General features: G+C 34.8%; 1 protein-coding gene and 1 non-coding gene across 6 annotated transcripts in view; one reads left to right on the top strand and one right to left on the bottom strand.

Moving 5' to 3' along the window:
- The window catches only part of LOC117214967 (myc box-dependent-interacting protein 1), a 147,879-nt gene that overhangs the window by 19,093 nt on the left and 102,513 nt on the right, over positions 1-26,273 (top strand). The window lies entirely within an intron of this gene.
- Positions 11,504-11,575, bottom strand: Trnad-guc. Its single transcript has one exon. It is a non-coding gene; the product is annotated as a tRNA-Asp (tRNA).

Below are 26,273 nucleotides of genomic sequence, written 5' to 3'. Positions count from 1 at the left end.
TTCTAATCTGAAGTCAATGTGTGAGCAAATTAGGTGGTGAAAACTTTTGTAATATTCATGCGTAGTCTATTCTTCACGTTTATGTATATTATTGGACTTATTCAATGTATTCGAGAAACTAGATGCAAATCAACGAGAGATTATCCATAATATTTTTCATTTTTTCAATAACAAATAGCTTTTGATTAAAGATTAAAAAAGTTCGCAGTGCTACATGTTTACTCTTACACGTGATATATATAGGACCTGTACACTTATAAAATAATATAAAAATAGAATGCAGCGTAATAATAACCGCTTATAAATTATACTTGTGTGTGATGTAATGTAGAAATTGTTAGGTGTGTCTGGTACATGGTGCAACAGTTCCAAGTAGTATTAATCATTTGGTTTCGAAGTATCAAAGCTACTGTTCTTCTTGGACCTATATAAACCGAATATTTCAATAGATATTATTAAAATATACATAGCTTTTGAATATTTGGTTTTGCTATTCGATGTACTTTTTGTATCTTTCGTGCATTCCACACTTTATCTAAATAATTGTTCAAATAATCGATAAACCACCAACCCTGACACGCTTCTTTGCGTTCTTCTTCTTTTCAACTGTTTCATTTATTTGGTTGTCCGAAAAGTGTTTTTCTTTTACAGACACGTCTTTTACAACGATGCATCTTTATACAAACATGAAACCTAATCTGTCGCACGTTGTGATCTTTATTTTGATAGAAGAAAATAGATCATACGTAATTCGATAAAATAATATAAAAGTGAAAATGTGCATCCATTATTTCCTTGTAAGGCGAGGGAAACTTTTCGGACGACCTAATATAAAAAGAATTCACGAGACATATCTTCGCTTTGTCGATAAATATTCTTAAAAAGTTTGTCATTACTAATGAAAACCGTATAGGTTGTTGCAATGAATTTTGAAATCTTGGTTGATCCAAGGAATTTTGTTAGGAAATTCAAGTATGAATATTTTCAGATGTATTAGGTCGTCCGAAAAGTTCCTTTCGTTTTATAAGGAAATAATGGATGCACAACATTTTTCGTTTTATATTATTTTATCATAACGTTCGACAGATTAGGTTTCATGTTTGTATAAAGCTGCGTCGTTGTAAAAGGCGTGTCTGTAAAAGAAAGACACTTTTCGGACAACGTAATATTTCAAACTGGAGAAAAATATCACAACTATCGTTAGCGAAACTATCGGAATACGATCACGACAGTCGCGTCTCATTTACCAACACGTTTTGTGTGATACGCGTATTCGTGACAGACTGCCATAAGTGGCCCACGATTCTTCCGCGTAAAGTAAATAATTTCAATAATTAATATCACGCACGATATAAAATTTCCAAAGTTATAATTCGCAGTAGTACGATCGTTGTCGCTGTTGAACTTCAAGTTTCAAGCGGAACTTTCCACAGCGATCACTGAACGATTGCTAAATTTAAATCCGGTAGAACAAATTGTGAACGAGATGGAACAACGTGCGATCGATAATACGCGTTTTCACGACTTGCTGCTGCTAGTCGTTGGAAGAAATGCATGTAATTTCTCATCGAACAAGCTGATGCTAATTTATGAAGCGAGCTCGGTGGTTCGATGATTAACAGTGTGCTGCAGTGTATGGAAAATGATAGCGTGTAATAGGCGGGAAAGGCTGATCTGCCGGAGAGGGAAAACAAATGACAGTTATTTAGAAGAAAACAAACGGTACGTGTGTTTAGCGATAGAAACTGGGTGCTCGTACTATGATTCTTTCAACTGGGTTACGACCTAGTTCTGCTATTCTCAGCGAAACTACCAGACACTTGGTTCGTCGCGTCGCATCGCGTCGCCAAGAAAAAAAGGTTAATGTCGACGTGTTTGTAATCCACGTGCTCGATCGCAGTACCTCGTTCTTGTAAACGAATATTCGCTGTTGTTTTGTTTCACCCCGATACCTTTTCTCAATTAATTTACTTTATTCAAGGTCGCATCTGTTGATACCTTTTGTCGTCATTATCGACCGTGATTTAGAAAATGCATAAGGAGGGTATATAGAAAAAGAAACTAGGTATAACATACGATAAGGTGAATTACAAAGTTAAACAATAATATTTAAACCATTTTGTACATGTATCATATAACAATATTTAAACCATTTTGTACATGTATCATATAACAATATATATTGATATAGTTACAGTATAATACAGTACGATCAACTTAAATCTCAATTTAGACGATATAGTATATGCTAGAACTAAGTTGGCAGCTTACAGCCTCGTAGTTGATCATACGGATTAATACCTTTGAGAAAATAAAGAAGATTTTCGCAATATTTTTTTATGATTTAGGTACGTTTGAACCTTATTCGGAAGAGCAAATTTAATTTCCTACTGGGAAACGTTACTACAATTCTGAAGTTGATCTACAGACAGAGTGATAGTTACAAAGTATACATAAATAGTTACAAAGATTGCGCTTGGTTGTTTCATTTTTAGCTGTAATATTTAGTATGTTCAATTCTAAGTCTGGTGAGAATATCTTGCTCTTTCCCATTAAGAAGAAGAACTGGGCTTTTATCCAATATATTTTGGCTCATTTTTAGTTACAGGATGAGAGTGTGCACATTTAGCGTGTCCAATAGTAAACTTAGTGAGAATAATCTGCTCTTTCCTATTACAAAGAAGTGCTGTTTTCTTATCAAACATGTTTGACTCACTTTTAGTTATAAGATGACAGTGTGCAAGTTTAGCATGTGTAATTCTAGGTCTGATGAGAATATCTTGCTTTTTCTCACTAAGAAGAAGAGCTGGGCTTTTATCCAATATATTTAGCTCGTTTTTAATTACAGGATGAGAGTGTACAATTTTACGTCTAGTCAGAATAACCTGCTCTTTTCCATTACAAAGTAGTACTGTTCTCTTATCAAACATGTTTGACTCACTTTTAGTTATAAGATGAAAGTGTGCAAATTTAGCGTGTGTAATTCTAAGTCTGGTGAGAATATCTTGCTCTTTCCCATTAAGAAGAAGAGCTGGGCTTTTATCCAATATATTTTGGCTCATTTTTAGTTACAGGATGAGAGTGTGCAAATTTAGCGTGTCCAATAGTAAATCTAGTGAGAATAATCTGCTCTTTCCTATTACAAAGAAGTGCTGTTTTCTTATCAAACACGTTTGACTCACTTTTAGTTATAAGATGAAAGTGTACAATTGTAAGTCTAATGAGAATAATTTGCTCTTACCTAAAAATGCTGCTCATTTTATCAAAAATGATTGGCCAGTTCTTGGATATAAGTTGGAAACATGCAAGTTTAGTGTGTGTAGTTCTAAGTCTGATGAGAATAACTTGTCCTTTTCTATTAAGAACAAATGTTGTTCTTTTATCCAATATGTTTGGCTCATTTTTAGTTACAAGATCAGAGTGTGCAAGTTTAGCGTGTCCAATTTTAAGTCTAGTCAGAATAACCTGTTCTTTCCTATTACAAAGAAGTGCCGTTTTCTTATCAAACATGTTTGACTCACTTTTAGTTATAAGATGACAGTGTGCAAGTTTAGCGTGTGTAATTCTAGGTCTGATGAGAATATCTTGCTTTTTCCCACTAAGAAGAAGAGCTGGGTTTTTATCCAATATATTTAGCTCGTTTTTAATTACAGGACGAGAGTGTGGAATTTTACGTCTAGTCAGAATAACCTGCTCTTTTCCATTACTATGTAGTGCCGTTCTCTTATCAAACATGTTTGACTCAGTTTTAGTTATAAGATGACAGTGTGCAAGTTAAGCGTGTCCAATTTTAAGTCTAGTCAGAATAACCTGCTCTTTCCTATTACAAAGAACTGCTGTTTTCTTATCAAACATGTTTGACTCAGTTTTAGTTATAAGATGACAGTGTGCAAGTTTAGCGTGTGCAATTGGAAGTCTGATGAGAATATCTTGCTCTTTTCTATTAAGAACCAATGTTGTTCTTTTATCGGATACGTTTGGCTCATTGTTGGTTACAAGATGTGAGCGTGCATTTTAAAGTCTAACTTCTACATTAGTTCTGATTTTTCCTAATACTTTAGAAGAAAGTATCTACGTCATATACAAGACGAAGAAACCATCATCTCATTCACGATTATTCCCATGGCTCGGTGCTCGATAAATCTCACGTTTAATGGCCTAAATTATGTAACGCGTTAAATCCTTTCTGATTGCTTTTCTTGTGTTCGTAAGTTTCGGTAATTAAGCCCTGGTTTGTGCTCTGAAACACGGTCATTACGAGTCTCGTATTTATTTAAAGAAACTTTTCAAACAGCTCTTTCAACTGTCCGAAGTATTATTTTACGCTGTAAATTATTCGTGCAATAGTTAGTAAAAGCCAGGCAGAAGAAAAGAAAATATACAGTCTTTAAAATCGTTTTCTTTCAAACCCAAACCCTCGACTGTTCATACTCAGTGATTTTTAATAGTTGGCACTTGGCGCGCTCGTAGCCAATGAACTTTACGTTCCTTTTTCATGGATACTCTTCTTTCGCGATATTTAAAATTGCAGCGCGTGCACAAAGTGGAGGAAGATTTTTGAACCAATGGGAATTAAAGCGTTCGCTGGAGTTTGTTTTTCGATAGGAAAAATCTATAGAAAATGTGATCGATTCGTATCGTTACGATATTACACAAATTTTACGATCGAAATTGTATTTACCCAATGTTTTTATAATCGACACAAAATAACAACAAAATATTTTTCAAAAATCCAGACACGTCGAAGTTATTGGTTCCAGGAAAACACGTCGAAAACCGACGAATACATTTGTTCATAAATATATCGGTTATGACCAAAGTTGTATAACGTTGAGAGATAAATATTCTTGATCGTAAATATTAGATCGACTATCAAACAAAAACGTGGTATGTAGTTCTTCAACGTATCTATTTATTCGAAGCTCTCTATAAAAAGGATTAATTTAACAGAGAGACGTTGCGTCTACATTTACGTGAAACTGTATACGCGAAGCAGACAGTAGTAAGACTGATCACTGATCAACTTCATCAAGATAAATTGTTTAGTTTCTGAATATCTACTTAAACACTACTCGTATACTCTGGCAGTAAGAGTAGAAAATTGATAGATGGTTTGTGTACACATTAGAATTTGCATTTATGCATTTCCCCACGTAACTTTGTACATATTGTAAATCATTCGAGGATAAGATTAAAGTACTTAAGAACAAAATGAATTCGATAATTTATTGAATTTTCCTCGTATATCTTGACTTAACAAGCCAAACTAAACTATAGCGTTCATATACCGCACGTGGCATCTTTTTTTAACTATGGAAATAGGTATAGTATACGGTTTTACGCATACTTTTTATGTCAATCATAGAAATAGACATGCGAGTTTTTTCAATTAGTTGTAGAGAAAACTATGTTATACGGTTTTGTGATGTATTTTTTATATTAATTGTAGAAATGCAAGATTTTTCTATTAACTACAGAAATTGGTATGTTATATGGTCTTGTTCCAAATTTTTTAAAATCAATTGTAGGAATCGATTAAATTGATATAATATACAGTTTTATGCAAGATTTTTTTTACCAATTACAGAGATAGGCATGTTATACGGTTTTATGCCGGATCTTTTATATTAATTGTAGAAATGGACAATTGTGGAAACGTGTTATACAGCTTTACGCAAGATTTTTTAAATTAATTATACAAATGGATATGGCATGCGTTTTTATGCAAGATTTTTCTATTAATTATAAAAATGGGTATGTTATACGGTTTTATACAAGATTCTTTTTAATTAATTGTAGGAATAGATATGATATACAGTTTTATGCAAGATTTTTGTTACCAATTACAGAGATAGGCATGTTATATGGTTTTATGCCGGACCTTTTATATTAATTGTAGAAATGGACAATTCTGGAAACGTGTTATACAGCTTTACGCAAGATTTTTTAAATTAATTATACAAATGGATATGGCATGCGTTTTTATGCAAGATTTTTCTATTAATTATAAAAATGGGTATGTTATACGGTTTTATACAAGATTCTTTTTAATTAATTGTAGGAATAGATATGATATACAGTTTTATGCAAGATTTTTGTTACCAATTACAGAGATAGGCATGTTATATGGTTTTATGCCGGACCTTTTATATTAATTGTAGAAATGGACAATTCTGGAAACGTGTTATACAGCTTTACGCAAGATTTTTTAAATTAATTATACAAATGGATATGGCATGCGTTTTTATGCAAGATTTTTCTATTAATTATAAAAATGGGTATGTTATACGGTTTTATACAAGATTCTTTTTAATTAATTGTAGGAATAGATATGATATACAGTTTTATGCAAGATTTTTGTTACCAATTACAGAGATAGGCATGTTATATGGTTTTATGCCGAACATTTTATATTAATTGTAGAAATGGACAATTCTGGAAACGTATTATACAGCTTTACGCAAGATTTTTTTAATTAATTATACAAATGAATATGGCATACGTTCTTATGCAAGATTTTTCTATTAATTACAAAAATGGGTATGTTATACGGTTCTATACAAGATTTTTTTTAATCAATTGTAGAAATTGATTAAATTGATATGATATATGGTTTTATGCAAGACTTTTCTATTAATTGCAGAAATTGGTATTGTTATACGGTTTTATGCTAGATGTTTTTTAATCAATTGCAGAAAGTGATCAAATTGATATAATATACGGTTTATGCAAGACTTTTCTATTAATTGCAGAAATTGGTATTGTTATACGGTTTTATACAAGATTTTTAAAAATCAATTGTAAAAATTGATTAAATTGATATGATATACGGTTTTATGCAAGACTTTTCTATTAATTGCAGAAATTGGTATTGTTATACGGTTTTATGCTAGATGTTTTTTAATCAATTGCAGAAAGTGATTAAATTGATATAATATACGGTTTATGCAAGACTTTTCTATTAATTGCAGAAAATGGTATTGTTATACGGTTTTATGCAAGATTTTCTTTTAATTAATTCTAGAAACAGATATGATATACGGTTTTGTGCAAGATTTTTTTTTACTAACTAAAGAGATTGACATGTTATAGAATTTTACGCGAAATTGTTTCAACTAGTTGTAGAAATAACTATGTTATATGGTTTTGTGATGGATCTTTTATATTAATTGTAGAAATGTGTTATACAGCTTCACGCGGGACTTTTTGAATTAATTATAGAAATGGATATGGCATACGTTTTTTATGCAAGATTTTCCTATTAATTACAAAAATTGGTATGTTATATGGTTTTATACCAGACTTTTTTAAATCAATTGTTAAAGCAGACATGATATATAGTTTTATGCAAGATTTTTCTATTAATTGCAGAAATTGGTACGTTATACTCTATTATACCAAATTTTTTTTTTGATCAATTATAGAAACCAATATGATACAATGTACGCTTTTATGTAAGACTTTTTTAACCAATTACAGAGATTGTCGTGTTGTACAATTTTATGTACAATTTTTTTGTATTAATCATAGAAGTAGCTATATTATACGATTTTATGCGAGACTTTTCGAATTGGTCGTAACAGCAGATATGACGTCTTTCTTACGTATTGCGAAGCTTCCGTAGACTTTGAACAGGGTCGATGGCTGGGTACAGATTTAGAAAGAGTTTTCCTAGCCAAACCATTATTCCTCGGTTGCCGACTGCTTCGAGAGCCAAGCTACAATCGCCGCGTGGCGCTTAGTCTATTGTCGACCAGTCATTCTCACGTTGTTACACCGCAAAGGATTTAATTAAATTTCTCGCTATAATCTGGTACGCGGATCTGGATGGCCGTTTAAGTCGTTTACGTGTGGCATCTTTATTTTCCCGGCGCCACTTTACCGTGTAAGGAAAACTCTTTGCGAGTGAAAATCGTTTCCATCATATACGCTCGCATTGAACGATTTACAGCCAGAGCGTGAAAAATAACGACAAATCGCTAATTACAAATGTCATTTACTGTCTCTTTTTGTACGATCGTTCCACTATAAATCTGGATCACCTACATAGTAAAACACAGTGGTAATATATTTTACTAATTTATCATATACTGCACATACTACACTTGTACTTGTAACAAGCAAGCAAAAAGCTTCGAGTCTCAGCTAGGATGTTCGATTCTGTTAGATCATTCATTAAATATAACAGTCTCTTTAGCGTGGTTTTTACAAAGCTGATGCATAAAACATACACAGGAAATGAAATACCCTAACCTGTGAAGACTATTCTTAGGAATTCATTATCGCAAGGGTGGATTCGAAAAAATTACACGTAACGTTGTAGATTACGAAGAGTCATCGAGAAAAATGATGCATATATCGTTCAGTAAAACGCGCATACATCGTTTGATAAAATGCTAGTTTCACGAAAATTGTTTCCGCTATGGATTTTTCCCAACGTTCCAACGTTATACCTAGCTACGACGATCGCAAGAAAAATCTAGCGTCTATCGGTTACTCGTAATTTTCTAACTGTAAGACGCAACGATTCGTTTGATGAAAAATAAGCAAATAGATCGGAGGATAATATACACTTTGTCCACTTCGAATCGCTTGTGGCGTAAGACGAATCTCGCGCAACACAAAAATCGAGAGACTCTAAGCGGATGTAGACGATCGTAGGGAAGGAGGATCGTTTCAACGTGGACAGGTTGCAGCTCGTGCAGAAATCGGTCGCGTCGTTCGGAACGTGTTTCGTTAAAGGCGTGTTTCTTTGGAGCGTTGGTCGCGTTTCTCCGCGTTTGGCCACGTTACATCGCGCTGCCCGTGATTGCGTGGCTTCGTCGATTTATCTCTGTCCTGGTTCGGTCTCAGGGTGAGCCAGGTGTGATCAGATATCTCGGGCTCCGGCGAATGTTTCAAAATTGAGAGCAACGCGCCGTCTGTTTTTACCGTTTTACTTATGATACTTAATTAACAGTTCCGTGAAGATTGGTATCGTCATCGTCCGATCGCAGAATGCCAGCTTTATGGCCTTTTAATCGCTGTGTAATCGATCGTCAATCTTTCCCTTCAAGCTCATCGTTCGGTATGTTTGAATTTTTTTCATTAGATTAATTTCTCACATCTTCTTGTGTACACATTCGCGCGTGCGGCTAAACGCAAAGATCGTGCGAATTTATCTCTGCTTGCGTTTCCGTATATTCGACAATTGTTGTATCTTGGACATTGTTACTAGTTCGGCAGAAATTCGGTTGTTCGAACTAACGACGATATATGCAAAGTCGAGTAATATGCAAATTCCTCGTATAGAAATAAGTCGAATATGTATTAGGTAAAAGTGTCTTTCCTTTACAGATCCGTCTTTTACAACGATGCATCATCTTTATACAAACATGAAACCTAATCCTATCGAACGTTGTGATCTTTTTAACCAAGCACTTCCAGAAAGTACACCCACAACACACGCAGAGGATGGGCTGCTTGCCAGTTGTATATTACTTTTAAAAGAAATTTTGCTTTTTCCATCCTTTGCAAATATATCTGCAGGCAGAGGATTCGAACTCGCGACGCGTCGTCTTCAGTTCTGAGCGTTAACGAATGTAGCTGGTTTATTTTTATTAAAGATGTTTATTAAACCCAAGATACAGTTTTAGATACATATTCACAATAAACGGTGAATTTTTGTAGTGATATGTTAGGCAAAGGTATCGATACGCGGCGGTACGACGTAGCCATGCTGTATTATGTGTCGGCGCTTTGCATTTTTCGTGTATAATACAATTTTTGGGTTTAAGCCGCTGGGGAGCGGAGCTTTTTTGCGAATTTTTTTTATTTTTTTTCTGTCCTGAAAACTTGGTCGCAAAACAGGACGCTTCGGTAGTCTGCTTTTTTGGGTGCTGTGTAACTTTGGGGAGGGATGAGAGGGAGGGGGTGGGGGAGGGGGATGTCAATTTATTTACAAATATTTACAGTATTTACAGTTTACACCTGTGTTATGCGGTTTAATGTTCTCTCTTATTTTATTATGGATTCTGTATCTACCAATATTTTTTTGTGTTTTTTCTGTGTTTGTCTTTGGTGTCTTTCCGGGGGAGGGCCATGTTGTATCTCCATCTGGTGTCTGCGGTCTGTCCATTTATGTTTTCTTCGTAGAGTATGGTTTTGATCCCTATTTTTCTTTTTATGTGATAAATTATTGGAATATTGTTTTGGTCCTGGAGGTAGTTTTTTTCGCCTAGGTATAGGAAAGCTTCTGGAGGGATGTAGCCTGTTGTCAGAGTGTTTTTGTAATATGCGTTGTTAGGAAATAGGCAACTGAAGATTAGGCTGTTTTCTTTTATCTTTGTCGCTTGCGCGAAGTGGTTTCTTATTATCTTTAGGATGTGACAGTCTGTGCGGTGAATGTTGGCTAGGTCGTATATTGTTTTGTTTTTTACATATTTTTTGAATCCGCTGTGTTCGGATCTGTAAGTACTCAAGCAAGCCCTGATGCATTTTCTTTCGAATATGCGGATTTTTTCCATCTGGGAGGCTGATATGTTGTACCAGATTGGGCAGCCGTAGGTTATGATCGGCCTGATTAGTAGCATAGTATTTTTACTTTGCTGTCGAGATGTTTGGAGTAGAATAGTTTTCTTGTTTTTCAGAATGCTTTATTGGCCTTAACAGGTTGAGTTTCGGTGTGCTGCTTGTAGTTTAATTTGTAGTCTATGTTTATTCCTAGGTATATTACGCAGTGAATGTAGCTGGCTGCCCCGCCCCTTGTGATCTTTATTTTGATAGAATAAAATGGATCATACGTAATCCGATAAAATAATATAAAACGAAAAATGTTTTGCATCCATTTCCTTATTATTAGAATAGTCAACTTCTCTTTACCGAATTTCTACCCTTAGACCAGTCGCGTACTTAATTTATACATACGCACCAGTGTAACTAGGTTTTATATAAAATTGTTGGAGTGAACTGTGTGAACAGTGTGTATCCAATTGTGATTATTAAATTCATAATAAAGTTTGATAAAAAGAAAGTTAATAGTTGTGTTACGGCTCAACTTTCTTGTTTTTATCATCCAAGTCTCAAGTTTACGTGACCAGATCACCGGCGATCTATCGGTTTCGTCATTTCTTGTATCTCCGACGTGACACCGTCTCACGGGACAGACACGCGTGATCCACCGATGGTACACGTCGGCGTTAACGTGTTAAATCTACGTGCATATTACAATAAGCACGTGAAAGGGATAGATCGTGCAGATCAGTAATTGGCGAACAGCAGTATTTTACGAAAAACTTTAAAGTGGTCCAAAAAATTAGCATTTTAAACTACACAACTTGTTCAATACATATAAAATGTACTGTATCTATGTGCCAGAAAATAAAACAAGATACAACAAATTTCTACTGCAAGTAGCTTTTTTTTTTTTTATTAACGTGGAGGAAATCCGCACGGACACCAGGTCGCTTTTGGAGAAAAACGGCGGCTGCGATCGAAAGGGGCCCGGGAACTGGAAAAAAATTTTCTCCCCGGCGGGGAATCGAACCCCGGTCTCCCGCGTGACAGGCGGGGATACTGACCACTATACTACCGAGGACCTCTCTACTGCTCGTAGCTAGAGAATGGATAACTGTGGATTCCAAAGAATGCAGCATTGCACCTGATTCTTCTCGAATTTCTAAAACAGCTCTTTATTATAATGATACATCCTTCAGGTTTTTGGGACAACTAAGAAACCACGTTTTAGAAAAAATAGTCACTGGCAGAAAAACAAATCCGACTAAAGCGTGTACAGTATGCTGTTCAAAAGGAAAACAACGAAACTAGATATACAGGGTGGTTGGTAAGTGGTGGGGCAAGCGGAAAGGGAGTGATTCTACGCGAAAAAAGAAGTCGAAAATACAGAATAAAAATTTTTTTTTTAATTTTCCCATCGAGACAACGATCTACAGTGAGATCCGTTATAACGAGACGTGATAAAGTGCAGGCGTACCGAGCCAAAATTCAAAGTCGATTTTCTCGAAAACAAAGCCTCGAACGAAAAATTGTTATTCTATATTTTCGACTTCTTTTTTCGCGTAGAATCACCCCCTTTCCGCTTGTACCACTAGTTACCAACCACCCTGTATTTGCAAAAGCTGTTGTGATTGTTAGTGTTTATCATACGAAAAAGAAATATTGAAAGTTGAATTTATTCAAGTTTATTTATATTGTTTTACTTCCACATCGAATTACGAAATAATAACCGGTGATATGAGATAAATTCTTGGTAAAATTGCCGGACAACAATGTGTTGATAACAAATCTGCTACAAATTTTACCTGGAAAATGGAGAATCGATTTTCTAAGTTCTAAGTTACCGTTCTTCTCTCGCGATGACTGGCGGTAAAGCAAAAGAAAAGTAGAAAATATCGCTTGGCGGGTAATTTGAATTCTATAAAATTCACATAAATATAAATAATTTTCTCCTGGGTGAAGTAGTGAAGCAATTAAAGCGCAGATAAATTATGTACATAAATATAAATAATTTTTGCGCGACTGAAGCAGCGAAGCAATTAAACTAAATTTTTAATTCATATTTTAATAGCGGGCAAACTCAACGACTCGCCACATCGTATCGTTCCGTCTACCAAAGCCACAAATTATCGTGATCGGAGTCACGTGGACGCGTACACAAACCTGGCGATAAATAATATCAACAGAATATATACTAATTTATCGTTGAAACATTGTAACAGTTTAAAAGAATCCGAATCGCGAGAAAAAGAACTTGTATATTATCGTACGCCTTGTACCAAGAGTATCATAATACAATGGTTTATTTCCTCTCATAAAAATCTCATTCATCGCATCTGCCAGCAACGTTTAGATCCTTCACTTTCTCTGCCTACATCAATCTGCAATTTCCTGGCGGGCTAAAAACCTAATTGTAAATAGCAAGCTCGGTGGCTGGAAGAAGGAAGAAGGACGAGCTCTAGAAATCGCCTGACAACTGCAGGAAAAAGCGCTGAGACCTGGCGAACGAGAACAGGCTAACCGAACTAAAACCCTTCGCGAAATCTGAGATCTTGATGCGTCGTCGAGACGCGAATTTAATTTACGCTAGTCGACGGTATTCGCGACTTTGAACGTGCACTATCCGGCTACGTGTTCGCCCGGACGTATTAATCATTTTCACGCTGGAAGTCACGCGACCGAAGGAAGATTTACAATTCCATTATGATCTCGTTAAGCGATAAACAGAATCGTAATCGTCGTTCGCAATGGCAGGCGAATTTCCTACAATTTCCTTATTTCAAGCCGCAGCGTGGCACGCTGCGGTTATGAAAACTGAAATTTCTCGAAATCCGCACACTCATCGTATTAGCTAACCGCTCGGATGTTAGCTAAACGCATTCGAGCGCGTCTGACGTGCTTCAATTTTTTACTCTTAACGTTCTTCCATCACCTTGGACAGAAATAAATTAGACTTCAACTATATTCTTTTTAGCGTTTTCCAGCTCTGATTTTCCGTGAATTACGTTGCGTTTAATCTGGTCGCGAGCTTGGCTCGAATTCGCAGCTGCACGCGAGAATTTCTATGAAAAAGAAGAAAATTCGCGCACTTGTCCGCGTTCATCGAAACCAAAATTATCGTCAAATTTATCATTGATAAAATGTTACCGAGTGAACATTTTTTTAAATTTTACATCGCGAACTTTTCCATTGGATTTTAAGTGGCATATGAATCCTGTTCACTCAGGACTTTTGTTTGTTCTCTTTTCAGAAACAGTTTGCAGCTCTTTTTTAATTTTCATTCGGCGATAATCTTCTCTTGGACGGTGTACGAATGAAAATTTTGAACAAATGTAAAAAAAAGTTGATTTTCTGTAAAAGTTAGCATTTTCTGATGGCAGCTTCAGCAAGCTTTCACTGTGCCAGATTTAGACGAACCACGTACAGATTTTAATTACACAGTTGTGGAGGTTTTCGAGAGCTGAAGATACGCGATAAATAAAAAGTTAACCCACAGTTTGTTGCTTGCTTTAACGGCTGCTTTATCTTACAGTCATCGTGTTAATAAGAGCATTAACTGTTGTTGAATTTCGTACAGATTAGTATGATGAGAATATATATAATTACGTGGAACATTTTCAAATCTCTTGAGATTTTTCGCTACCATTTTTATAATTTTCATAATTTCGCCCTGTTGTTAAAACATTTCATTTGGCAGAAACTAATATTTTATTGCATAAACATACTAATATTTTATTTTATAAGCATAGAAGAAGAAGAAGAATGACAGTAGGAATCGAAGCGAGGTAAAAATACGCAAGAAACGAGCAACCAATTTTTGTCAAAGTCAGGAGAAAACGATACATTTTAAAAATCAACTATTCGATTAACAAAAAATTGCAGAAAATACCAAGGTTATTGAAGTATATCAGATATGAAGAAGATTGTATTTAATTTCTAAAAATTTGGAGTAATAAGATGTTTAAAAATTATTCTATTTAATGTTGCTCGATAGTTTAATGTCATTATGTAATGCTACTAAAAATATGTGGTCGAGTTCAGTTCGAAGTAATATTTTCATATTTATAATCCTAAGGATACATATCGTACGCTTTTAACGTATTATTTTTCGATTAATTAGTATTAATAAGTCCTTACATTATCTTTAAAATACAGTAGGACGTTGATTATTCGAGTCATGTAATTATGATAAATCCTACGTACAAATAATCCAATTAATTGCTTATCATACGTGAGATCATTTATTCCGAGTTATTCTACGAACATTGATATCGAACGAAAGTAAAAACGTTTGAGAAAAGATATGACAAATGCGTCAGTTTTCATTCTTTCTTACGAAGGACTTCTTTTGCACTTTTTATTATCTGATGTACCTACAATTGTTCGTAGCGTTTTAATCGAACTAATGAATTAATTGAATGAATTCAACTATTCGCTAATTTGATTCAATTAATTCTCTCAATCTTATTACTTCTATTTTGTAATAATTTTTTATCAATTGTCAATTAATTAAATCAATCGACTAATTTCCATACGACAGAAAATCATTTATTCTCAATTATTCTAAGAACATTGTTACCGAACGAAAGTAAAAATGTTTGAGAAAAAATATGAAAAATTTGTCAGATTCAATTTTTTTTTACCAAGGACCTCTTTTACACTTTTTATCATCTAATGTACCTATTGTTCGTTATGTTTTAATCGAACTAATGAATTAATTGAATGAATTCAACTATTGGCTAATTTGATCGAATTAATTCTCTCAATTTTATTACTTTTATTTTGTAATAATTTTTTATCAATTGTAAATTGAGAAAAGATATGAAAAATTTGTCAGTTTTCATTCTTTCTTACGAAGGATCTCTTTTGCACTTTTTATTATTTAATGTACCTACAATTGTTCGTTATGTTTTAATCGAACTAATGAATTAATTGAATGAATTCAACTATTGGCTAATTTGATTGAATTAATTCTCTCAATTTTATTAATTTTATTTTATAATAATTTTTTATCAATTGTCAATTAATTAAATTAATTTTTATACGTTAGAAAATCATTTATTCCGAGTTATTCCACGGACATTGATACCGAACGAAAGTAAAAATGTTTGAATAAAGATGTAGAAGGTTTGTCAGTTTCTGTCGTTGCTCACGAGAGACCATTTATACGCTTTTTATTATCCACTGCTCCGATAATTGATCGTTAAATTTTAATCGGTGTTCCAACGATCGAAATTCCAGCGTATTAAATCGTTCATGAGTCGGTACGATACTCGCACAAAGTCGGAAAATATTACGCCACCAAATATTCCGATTTGCCAAGTGTCGAAACTCGGAAGTGCCTTTCACTGCGGCAAACGTTTAAGGAAATACAACTTCCCTAATTTATCAGTGCGCACCGACGAACAAAGCCAATTCCGAATGCCCAGCAGACGAAGAATTTAATTACATGTAATTAAGGACATGGGGTCGCGTTTGTTTCGCTCATCGTTCGATACGCAAACTGTTGTAATTAAATCGCGGCACGGCATTGTGGAAAACCGAAAGGTGAATTGTGACAGGAACGACAATCGTATCGAGAAAGGAACGAAAGAAGCGGACTAGTGAAAAGTTGGCAGGAAGAAGAAATGAAAGCGCACGAAATGTAAGGAGAAATTCATTCACAGTCACGAATTAGCGTGATTATAAATTATGCATACGATATACATTCATAATGCTTATCTGAAAGGATATCTGACGTTCTGTTACGGCAAAAATCTGTTCTCCTCGTTATTATACTTTCACTTGTACGCTCCGTGCGAAAATATGCGATACGTTTCAGTTGATAACGAAACAGATTGACTTACGTTTATTGATTTTTTTTCGTTCTTTTTTAAATGAGCCAAAGTGTTCACTGACAATAGATGGTGACTTTAATCGTACGATGATAGTGATTTTACGATCGTTGAGAAATTCGTATTACGTTGACTTGTAGCACAAGTTGTTGTTGTCTTTGCACATACGTTACGTATATCGTTACGCGTTGTTGTTGCTTATTTTATTTAAAATCGCGTTGGCTACCATGGTGGTTGGCGACTATTTTTTCATTCTCTGGCTAATTAAACTCTGCTCGATAAGGTATATCGTACAGGCCGAATTGTGTCGTCGGAGCCGATATATTTTTTATCGAAAGCGAGGCGAATGACTCTCGAACAGACTCTGCGACGTACGTAAAACGAGAACATGGAATTTTTGTTATATCAGAGCAAAAAGGATTGCACGGACGATTGTAATCAGACTCGCGGATGTTTATGTATTTATGGAAAATTTAAGCGCGGAGAAATGAACAGAATATGCAAAAATGTGCGAAATATACAAACCGACGCGTTAATAACTTTTAAGCTTCATCTCTTTTGTTCTGTTCGTGAATATATGAAATTTCATACATATCTGCGATCCAATTATAATATGTTCGTCTATACTTTCTTATTTTTATGGGTTCGTCAAATACGAGATACAAATTTCATAAGATTTTCCATTTGATACCAGTCAGTTTATACAGTGCGAAAAATATGATCATCGTAAATTAATAGCGAATAACTGCATGATGTTTTGCTAAACTACACATATCGAGGTACTGAGTTTCGTTTCGTAAAATATTTTTTAAACATCGAATATTACGAGTATTTTACGAAGGTAAAAGGATTAACCGATAGAATACGGAAATGCACACGAATCGAAAAGTATTTTTACGAACAATCAACCGGACGAGCAGTTCGGTTGAAATGAAACCGAAATAAATTGAACTAAATCGGACTGAGATTTAAATTTACAATTTCATTTGAAATCGAAATAAAAACCATGTATCTTTGAAACAAAAAAAAAGAAAGGTTTCAAAAATTCAATTAGCTGCAAATAAATGACTTTGTAACTAATATCGTAGCCTAACGAAACTATCGTGGAATATCTTTCATTTTTACAGAAAACGAGCATCTGATTTGATTTGATAAATGTTTCGAGAGCTGGGATTGCTATTTTTTGAACGGCCTTTTTATTCCTTAGAAACAGTTTTAACTTGCGGAAGTCGGGCCAGAAAATGATAGCCTGTTTGAGAAAAGTTTGACGATTAATTATGTGAGAAAATCTTCTACTTTGCTACAATTAATTTCACTACAATGATTTGTTACGCGCGGTCCGGCATTATCATACAAAAGCACCTATAGGTTTATGTCTATCAATCAGTAACGATCGTTCGCGAGTAAATTTTCGCTGGATAATTTCCAATTTTTTTTATAACAACCATGCAATTTTGCTGTCGGTTTTTCGCTTAAATTTCAAAAAGAATAGCCGACTATGCTCTTAACAGGCTACCATACGGTTGGCGGAATCTCTTGAAACTGAAAACTTCATTAACACTTTGCACTTCGAATTTTATTTCAATTTCGTTACCGGCAGCTGCCAACGCTTTTTAGGTGTTTTATTTGAAATTTATTTTAACTAAAAAATAAGTGAATTTAGATAAATAAAGGAAGAAACAAATTCACTTAAATATCAGTTTTATTCACACTATTGTTCTATTTTGTAATTTTTAAGCGTATGATATATCTTGAAACAATTGCCAGGATGCAATTTTGCTTTTCTTCCGCACCTTTCACACTTGTCGTAGGAGTGCAAAGGATTAACAGAATCTTCCGTAAAAGCTGCGTTAATATTTCCACGTGTCGTCTATCTTAAATTTATTTCAATTCATATGGCGAAAATAGTTGAAACTCTTCTCTTTTCGGAAGATTATATATGAACTCTGCTGCTCCTATACGACCCAAATGGATATTATACTTCAACAGAGATTATTAAAATATACATAGTCTTTAAATATTTGCTTTTACTATTCGAATGCGTTTTGTGAGCTTGTACCGTATCGCACGCTTTCTGCGAATAAAACAGTTCTGAAGAAGAAGATACCTGAAGAGACACAAAGGTGAAGAACAGGATCTACGTTTGAAATTTTCACAAACGTCTAGCATTTCTTGCTTACGTTAGGCGATTAAACAATTACGACTTGTATGCGTTTATGGGAAATTTGAAGAAGCAGAAATACTGGGAATTTATATGAAATATACAAAAATATACCAAATGTCCAAAGTATAATACAATAGCACTCGTTGTAACATTTAATAGGTAAAATAAATTTCACATTAATCGCGAGACAAAGCTTAACGACACAGCACCGAAATATATTTCATTATAACACAACATGCTTCATACAAATTAAAGACAAATACAAACACAAATACAAATGGAAAAATCAAACAATATCATGTAAGAGATTTTCTAGCCTCGCTGCGATTGTCCAATTTTTACGCGCTTTAACACTTTGACTGCCACGCCGAAATCACATGTTTCGCTGAGGACGCCACGGCAGTATTTTTATTATTCAAATCATATAATGGCAAAATAATAATAAATTGATGATGTGAGACAACATTCTTCCCCAATGGACCGTTTATCGTATTGGTGGTCACAGGTGACCACCGTGACGTCTTGCTAACAGTTGATAGCGACATATTATGACAAGGCTTCGTTTATTTCAACAAACCATTCGCATTTGTTATTTCGTCGTAAGCAAAATGTCCAGAATATATTGTTGGAACGTGTAGAAGATATTGTTCATCCTATTTATAATAGTAAGGTATGTTCACCTTTCTAACATCAATTGTATGATAATAAAACAGCATGTTTACGATTATTTTCTAAGGTGTGTTTATAATAATATTCGTAGATTATCCCTCAAAGATATGCAAACACAGTGCACCGTTAGATGCAAGATTTTTATTAGAACATCAATAAAAAGTGTTAAGGTATGGAGAGAATTTGGAGAGAATAAAAAGTTAAACTTTATTTACATATTAACTAAGTTTAGCTCTACACGTGGGCTACTCTCTGAGGGGCTAAAAGACACTCACTCGCTAGCTTTTTTTCTTCTAGTCGCTCTTTTGTTTCAACGGAGACCTGGACCGTCTTGCGACGCTCACATACACTCTAGGGAGAGGATGCACACACGTGTCTACTCGCTCTTCGCTCCCTCACTCTCACACGTACAATACAAATGTACTATCTATTTAACGAAAAGAAAATTTTTTTATTTGGTAGTCTTTTTACAATCAATTCTCATTGAGAATTATGAGTAAATTATTTTGGCGTGATACTGTAACTTGGATTATAAGTGTTTATAGTATGTTTGGTTCTAGTTGAATCTAACGCTTAAATCTAAAGGGTAATGTGTTTTTAGTCTGCGGATCTAATCCGTCGTGTCAAGTAATTGGGTAACTAATGGGTTTTGGTGGTTGTTAACTCTTATGTTATATCTGTTACTGAATTTGGATATTTCTTCTTTGACTGTGGGTATCTTAAGGTCGCGATGTATCGTTTCGTTGGTAACATACCAAGGTGTATCTATTAAGGATCTTAGAGTTTTTGATTGGAATTGTTGGAGAATTTCCATGTTGAAATTACTCGCTGTTTCCCATAGTTGGATCCCATAGGTCCAAACAGGTTTTAATATGGCTTTATATAGCATTATTTTACTCTGTAGGTTTAAGTTACAGCGTCTGCCAATGAGCCAGTAGAATCTTTTTAGTTTTGATTTCAGTTGTTTGGATTTATCTACGATGTACCGTTTTCATGTCATTCTTCTGCCCAGAATCATGTCCAGATATCTGACTGTATCTTTGTTTGGAATTGGAATATTTAAGGTGTCAGTGTCGTCCGTGATAATTGTAGCTGCTGGCTGTAGATGTGTCGCTGATGGGGTACTGCTATTTTTCTTCCAATTTAGATGCGTGGAAGAAATATCGGACTCCGGTCGCCGGGATTCGAACCCGGGTTCCAAACGTTCGTAACGTAAGTCGCTAATCACTGCGCTGCTGTCGTCCGACCTAGTTAGTGTCGAGTGGTGGTATTTGCTGTTGAGTGCCGCCACATATTATTTATGGTCACCTGTGGGCATGATTGTTTTCGCAGCGTGAAAAAAGAAAAACGAGAACAAATCTTGCATCTAACGGTGCACTGTGTTAAAACACTGTGGCGTTCTGAGCGAAACATCTGATTTCGTCGTGGCAGTCAAAGTGTTAAAGTACTCCAATGTGCACGTATCAGCAAACAAAGAGAACTCGTCATATTTTCAAAGAATATTCTTCTTAAACGAAGATGTTCAGTAATATTGAAACGCGAAATTAAATTTAATTAATTAAACGAGACTTTTTACGTCTCGTCCAAGCTGATAATATTCTTCAACGCGTAAGAAGAACAAACTTCAATGAGAAACGACCAAGAGGAAGTACGTAGCGCACTGCATTACGCTGCGCTAGTACAATCCGATGTGTGCGGAGCAAACATTCGCGTTCTTCGTTCGAGTACACTGTACAAAATGAGGATACACGGTGTATCGTGTTTCGTCAGCAGTACTTTAAAGTAGATATATTTGCGGAGAGATAGGTGCGGATAATTTGTGCTGCGAATAAGCAGATAATTGGATCGACCTTGGTTGCAGTTGCCACCCGATTACGCCGGGCACGTCGTCACGCCAATTTTCCTTGATCAGTATGCATTATCGCGGCCATAGGGTGTGTTGTTAAGCCTTAACACTAGAACTACCAATAGTTAACAAAAAGCTATTTTTACCAAAAGACTAGTCAAAATGACTGGTCTTTAAAAAATATGCAATAATAGAATACTTTTATATTTATTGATTTATTACTTTCTTATAAAAGCAATTCTACATTATGTAGATGTTATGTAGTACATCTGGGATCATCATCCCTAAACGAGGGTTGACACATCTATAAAATTGTAGAACCAGTCATTTTGACTGCTGTGGTATTTCTAGTGTTAGCATCTAGAATTTTCCTGATAACTGATATCATCATATTAAATGATACGCAGTAAAAATTTTCAAAACGTGTAGGAAGCTGTACAAAACGAGGAAACTGGTTAACTGGGGTTCGATAAACAAATTGCAGGATCCTTTTACACTTTGATAAGTACCAGTCATTTTGACTGCTATTGGTATAAGTAGCCTTGATACAAAATTATTTTGAGTTTGAGTACATAAAAAAGGAAATAAAATTCATTATATTATTCTTTTAGTTATCGTTGAGAAAGTCATTACATCATTGCGGAAAAAAATATAACATGAAGTAGGAATTTTAAAATAAAGTCGTAAGACCAGTCGATTTGACTGGTGTGGTAGTTCTAGCGTTAAATCAGGACAAGGTGGATCTGCGGCTGTACAGGCTGCTTCTAAAAGATCCAGCTAAAACTGTGAAGCTTGCAATGTCGTGTGTACGCACGTACAGGGTGTCTCCGTTTATTCGATCAACGAGAAAGTAAAATATCTCCTATACGTTGATGGAACAAGCGATTCGAACGAAACTTTGCTTCGTTTGTTTCGAGGAGGACGTCTCGCGATGATCGCAAATCTCATCCAGACGGACGCACCTTCGACATTTCGCGGCGAACTTTGCCCTTTTAAACGCGAAGACAATGGAAACGTACTTCTTCTACTCGTAAACTAGTACACACTGTGTATTCCTTTCGAGATACGTTTTCTATGATACTTTTTCATAGCGTTTTCTTTAATTTGATTTTCATCATTCGGAAGACATTGTGAAAGGAAATGAAAAGTGCACGACGCGTACTCGTACGAGAAATTGCAGCTTGTTTGAGCGAATTTCGTTAGGAAAAATTCGATCGTTTGCAATGGATGCGTCACGTGTTACGTGCGTCCTCGACGAAAGCGGAGGCGTTTCGAAGACTTCAAGGCCGTCTTTATCTTTTTTTAAATGGAACTATACATAGTCTTATACGTAATTTCATGCATCTTTTACTTTTCTGTATTCCATTCTGTAGAATTTAATTTAAATGTAGTTTAATTTCTCCATAGAATTCCGTGCAATTCTGTATAAAAATGTATTAAGGAGTTTGGTCGGGAAATGATTAGCTTCAGAGATATCTTAATTTTGATGTCGCAAAAGTTATCAAATGAAAGACGAGGAAAGACAACGCGGTGCGCAATCAATTTCATGAAATTAACATTGAAATATCTTTTAAACTAAAGAAATTTCAGATGCATATCTTCGTCGTACTTCTTCGTAGAGAATTCAAAACTGCATCGAATGGTGTACAGAAAATGTACAAGTTGCATTTAAAAGAAACGAAGATCTTGAGATCTCGAAAACGCTTCCACCTAGAAAAATTCTGCTAGTCGTCAGAGACGTCCCTCCAAGAACACAGCGAGTTCTTTTTTAAACATTTTTTCGGATACATCTTTTTTTTGTATATTTCCTTTCGATGTATAGTTTGGAAGATATTTTCGCAGATCGATTATGGTCGAATTCGACAGTTCGTATATCGATGTACACGAGAAACGTTTCGATTATTTCGTGACATTCTATTTGCAGAATATCATCGTGAATTCCGATGGTCGTCTTCAAAGTAGATTCTTTCGGCGACAGTCAACCACAAAAGTTGTCGCACATTTTATGTAGCGAGGCTGTCTAGTTTGGAATAGTTTTTTTTACCAAATTCTACTCCATTTCGAAAGCACGTCGAAGTCGCAACGTTTCGGAAGCTTCTTCCTTCTGCAATCGATCAGCGTTGTTTCCTCGTTCGTTTTAAGAAACAACGTGCTTTTAATAAGATTTGTAGTTTTGGGAAGAAGAAAGAAAAGACGAGAAAAGAAGTGAAAGGAAAGGGATGGCATGTTTTCGCGAGAAATCGTTGGTTTAAAAATAGTCGAACAAAATGTGCTATCGTTCTTACAGTTTGAAGAAATGATTTTACTGTGCAAACCTAATGACACTGAAAAATAAACCACGCGACGAAACTCGTTTCTCTTTCAATTCATGCCATGCGCATACATTTTTCGTTGAAAAACTCAGAGAATTTAGTTGTTAGCAGCGAAGAATACATCGATCGTGCTGATCACAACGAATATGTCGTATTGTTACGTGGTAAAAGCTCGAGTTACGTAATGCTAGAAAAAATGGTCCCGTTGAAAGTTATCTCTTCACCGTGTTTTTTCAATTACGTAAATATCAATTGCAAATATCCTAAATGACCTTTGTAGCCACGTGTGCAAGTATTAACTTTTTGGTATTCCACTGAGGATAGTCATCCACATGTCATTTAGCAATTAAGTTAGAAAAATTTACCAAATGTCCAGCTGGGCAAATTGTAAAGTATAAATTAAATAATAAAAAAAAGTATTAATTTTTTGGTATCCCACTGATAGCCATCCACATGTCATTTAGCAATTAAGTTAGAAAAATTTACCAAATGTCCAGCTGGGCAAATTGTAAAGTACAAATTAAATAATTAAAAAAAAGTATTAATTTTTTGTTAAAGGCCACTTCCGATGCTTTTCCTAGCGTTTCAAGCGTTATGACTCAGAATGAAAACGTTTCCGTACTGCGTTTACGTAATCTTTCCTTCATAATACCTGCAAACTACGTTCTCAGAAGTCGATTAAGTCTTTTACACCCTCTGCACTAGAAGAATCACTGAAAACAATTCTGAACGTAAATTAGAGACAATAAAATACGAATCTGAAACTTGATCACAAATACATTCTTCGAAACGGAAGTTTCTAAAAGTTGTTGTGTGAACAATATAATAAAATAATTTGTGATAACGTGAGAAACAAAAATAATGCGATCATATAATAAACAGATAATTAACGTAATAAATGGATAATTATATTTATAATTGGTAAACGTATATCTTTAAGAATATTACTTACAACGTGAATAATCTTGCTCAATTAATTGAAATTTTAATTTGCTAACAAATTGTCTAATGCTATTATAGATTCACCTTGAATTTTCAAAGACTAAAATTCTGTATTTTGGAATTCATGGAACAAGTCTATAGATAAGTCTGCAATGTAAAATCTGAAATCTGAAGCCTGAAATTCAAAGAAATGTGAAACCTAAGACGATCTGAGAGACCCAGTAGCTTTCAGAATGTTTGAAGAGTCGGTAAAAATGTTAAGACTGTAACCACTCAATCCTTGTTCTCGTGTCTCTTGCAAACGAAACTTTCAACTGCTCTCGACTTCGACCCAATCCTACCTTATCTCTGACAATTGAAAATTTGTAGCGGGCGTAATTTAAGTACGGCACAGTGAAGAGTTTAAAAATGGTGAAACTCAAGTTTGGTGGAGAAATTTATCGTTGGCAGGCGTAACAGGTAGAGAGAAATAAATCTTTTAGTCGACACACGAACGCTGAAAGTTTCGCTTCTTGCGAGCCGTTACGTAACCGGTGGCTCACCGATATATCCGAGCCTTGCTATTTTCGTATTTCAGTTTCGTTGTATTGTTCTCGCCTATTGTTCCTTTTCTTCGATCAACATTGCTACGAGAACGAAAAGAGCAGAGAAACGCGATCAAAAGTGGCAAATACTTTTTCTTTAGCGTTCCACGTGCAAACGTAATTGCAGTCTAATTGTAAGTTGAATTAGTTGGTGGGCATCGTAAGTAGTTTGTTTGTTAATTAAAATCGCCACTTGGCGCAGTAGTGTGCCAAATTCTGCGCCGGGCATGTGTATACTTCCTTTCTGAAATTGAGACATCATTTCCAATTGGAAAGTATGTACTATATTTACGTTATTTTTTAGTATTCTATTATTTATTATAAAAAATGAAATTAAAGTATAAGGTAAAAAATTTTTTTAAGTAAAAGAAGGAAAGGAAATTAGCAAGAGGATAATTTGCTAATTGAAAATATATTTTTCTGGTTTCATTTTTCTGTATTAGTTTAACGACACTTGAATGCGCTTTACTTTTGTTTATTTTTTACACGCGCGCATTCATTAAGATTCCAGTGAACGTTGCAATTCCAACAAATTTTACACAAGCACTGGCATATAGCTTTATTTGTGAACGAGTATGTGCTTCCTGAAATAGTCTATGATTTTTGTTAAAAAATGTTAGATACAAGTGTAAAAAAAAATTATACACACGAATAGAAATTATCATGAGATTATATAAATATAAATATTTTGTTGTATTATGGTAGATATCGTTAAATTATTATTTTCATATAATCGTTATTCAATGTAAAAAGAAACTTTAAAAAAGAAGTAAATATCAAATTTTAAAATATTCAATTCAAATACAAATATATACTATGGATACCAAAATGGATATTAGAAAATGTTTTTGAACGTTCTTTTCTATGAAATATTATGTCTAGTAACCTCGAGCATACTATGTTTGCTACAACAAAGGCAAGAGAAGGACGAAACGATTCCTGGCAAAAGCGCAACACGTTTTTACATAAATCGAGAAGAGACTCGCGTGAAATAAGCCCGGCTATGACGTTCGCAAGAACAGAGCAGACTCAAATAACCAGACTCAGCATACGTCGCTTCGACGTTGTATGTTCTCGCGTTATCAAAAAGCGGAACACGATACTCTGTGAATACCGCAACACCATCGAACATCTACTTTGTTGCTACACCAAATTCGAAGACGCAAGACGTAACAGATACTTAACGATATATGTTCTATCGCTATTATCTGACAAAACACAGTGTAAAAAAATCTCCAGGTTTCCTGGAAGAAATAAATCTTTGGCATCGTCTATAGATACGTGCAAATACCAACTTGCTAGCAGACCATTTACTATCAAATTACGTAGCATTTACTACACGAAAATATAACATAACGATCGTTACTAATTACTTGCTAAATAACAACCTAACTGAGACAGCTGTGCCAAACTAAGCACGTGAATGTT

The sequence above is a fragment of the Bombus bifarius genome, unplaced genomic scaffold, assembly GCF_011952205.1.
Source record: "Bombus bifarius isolate JDL3187 unplaced genomic scaffold, Bbif_JDL3187 scf7180000009275, whole genome shotgun sequence".
NCBI lineage: Eukaryota > Metazoa > Arthropoda > Insecta > Hymenoptera > Apidae > Bombus > Bombus bifarius.
The sequence above is the reverse complement of the archived record's forward strand: the minus strand, read 5'-3'. Positions and strand labels throughout refer to the sequence as shown.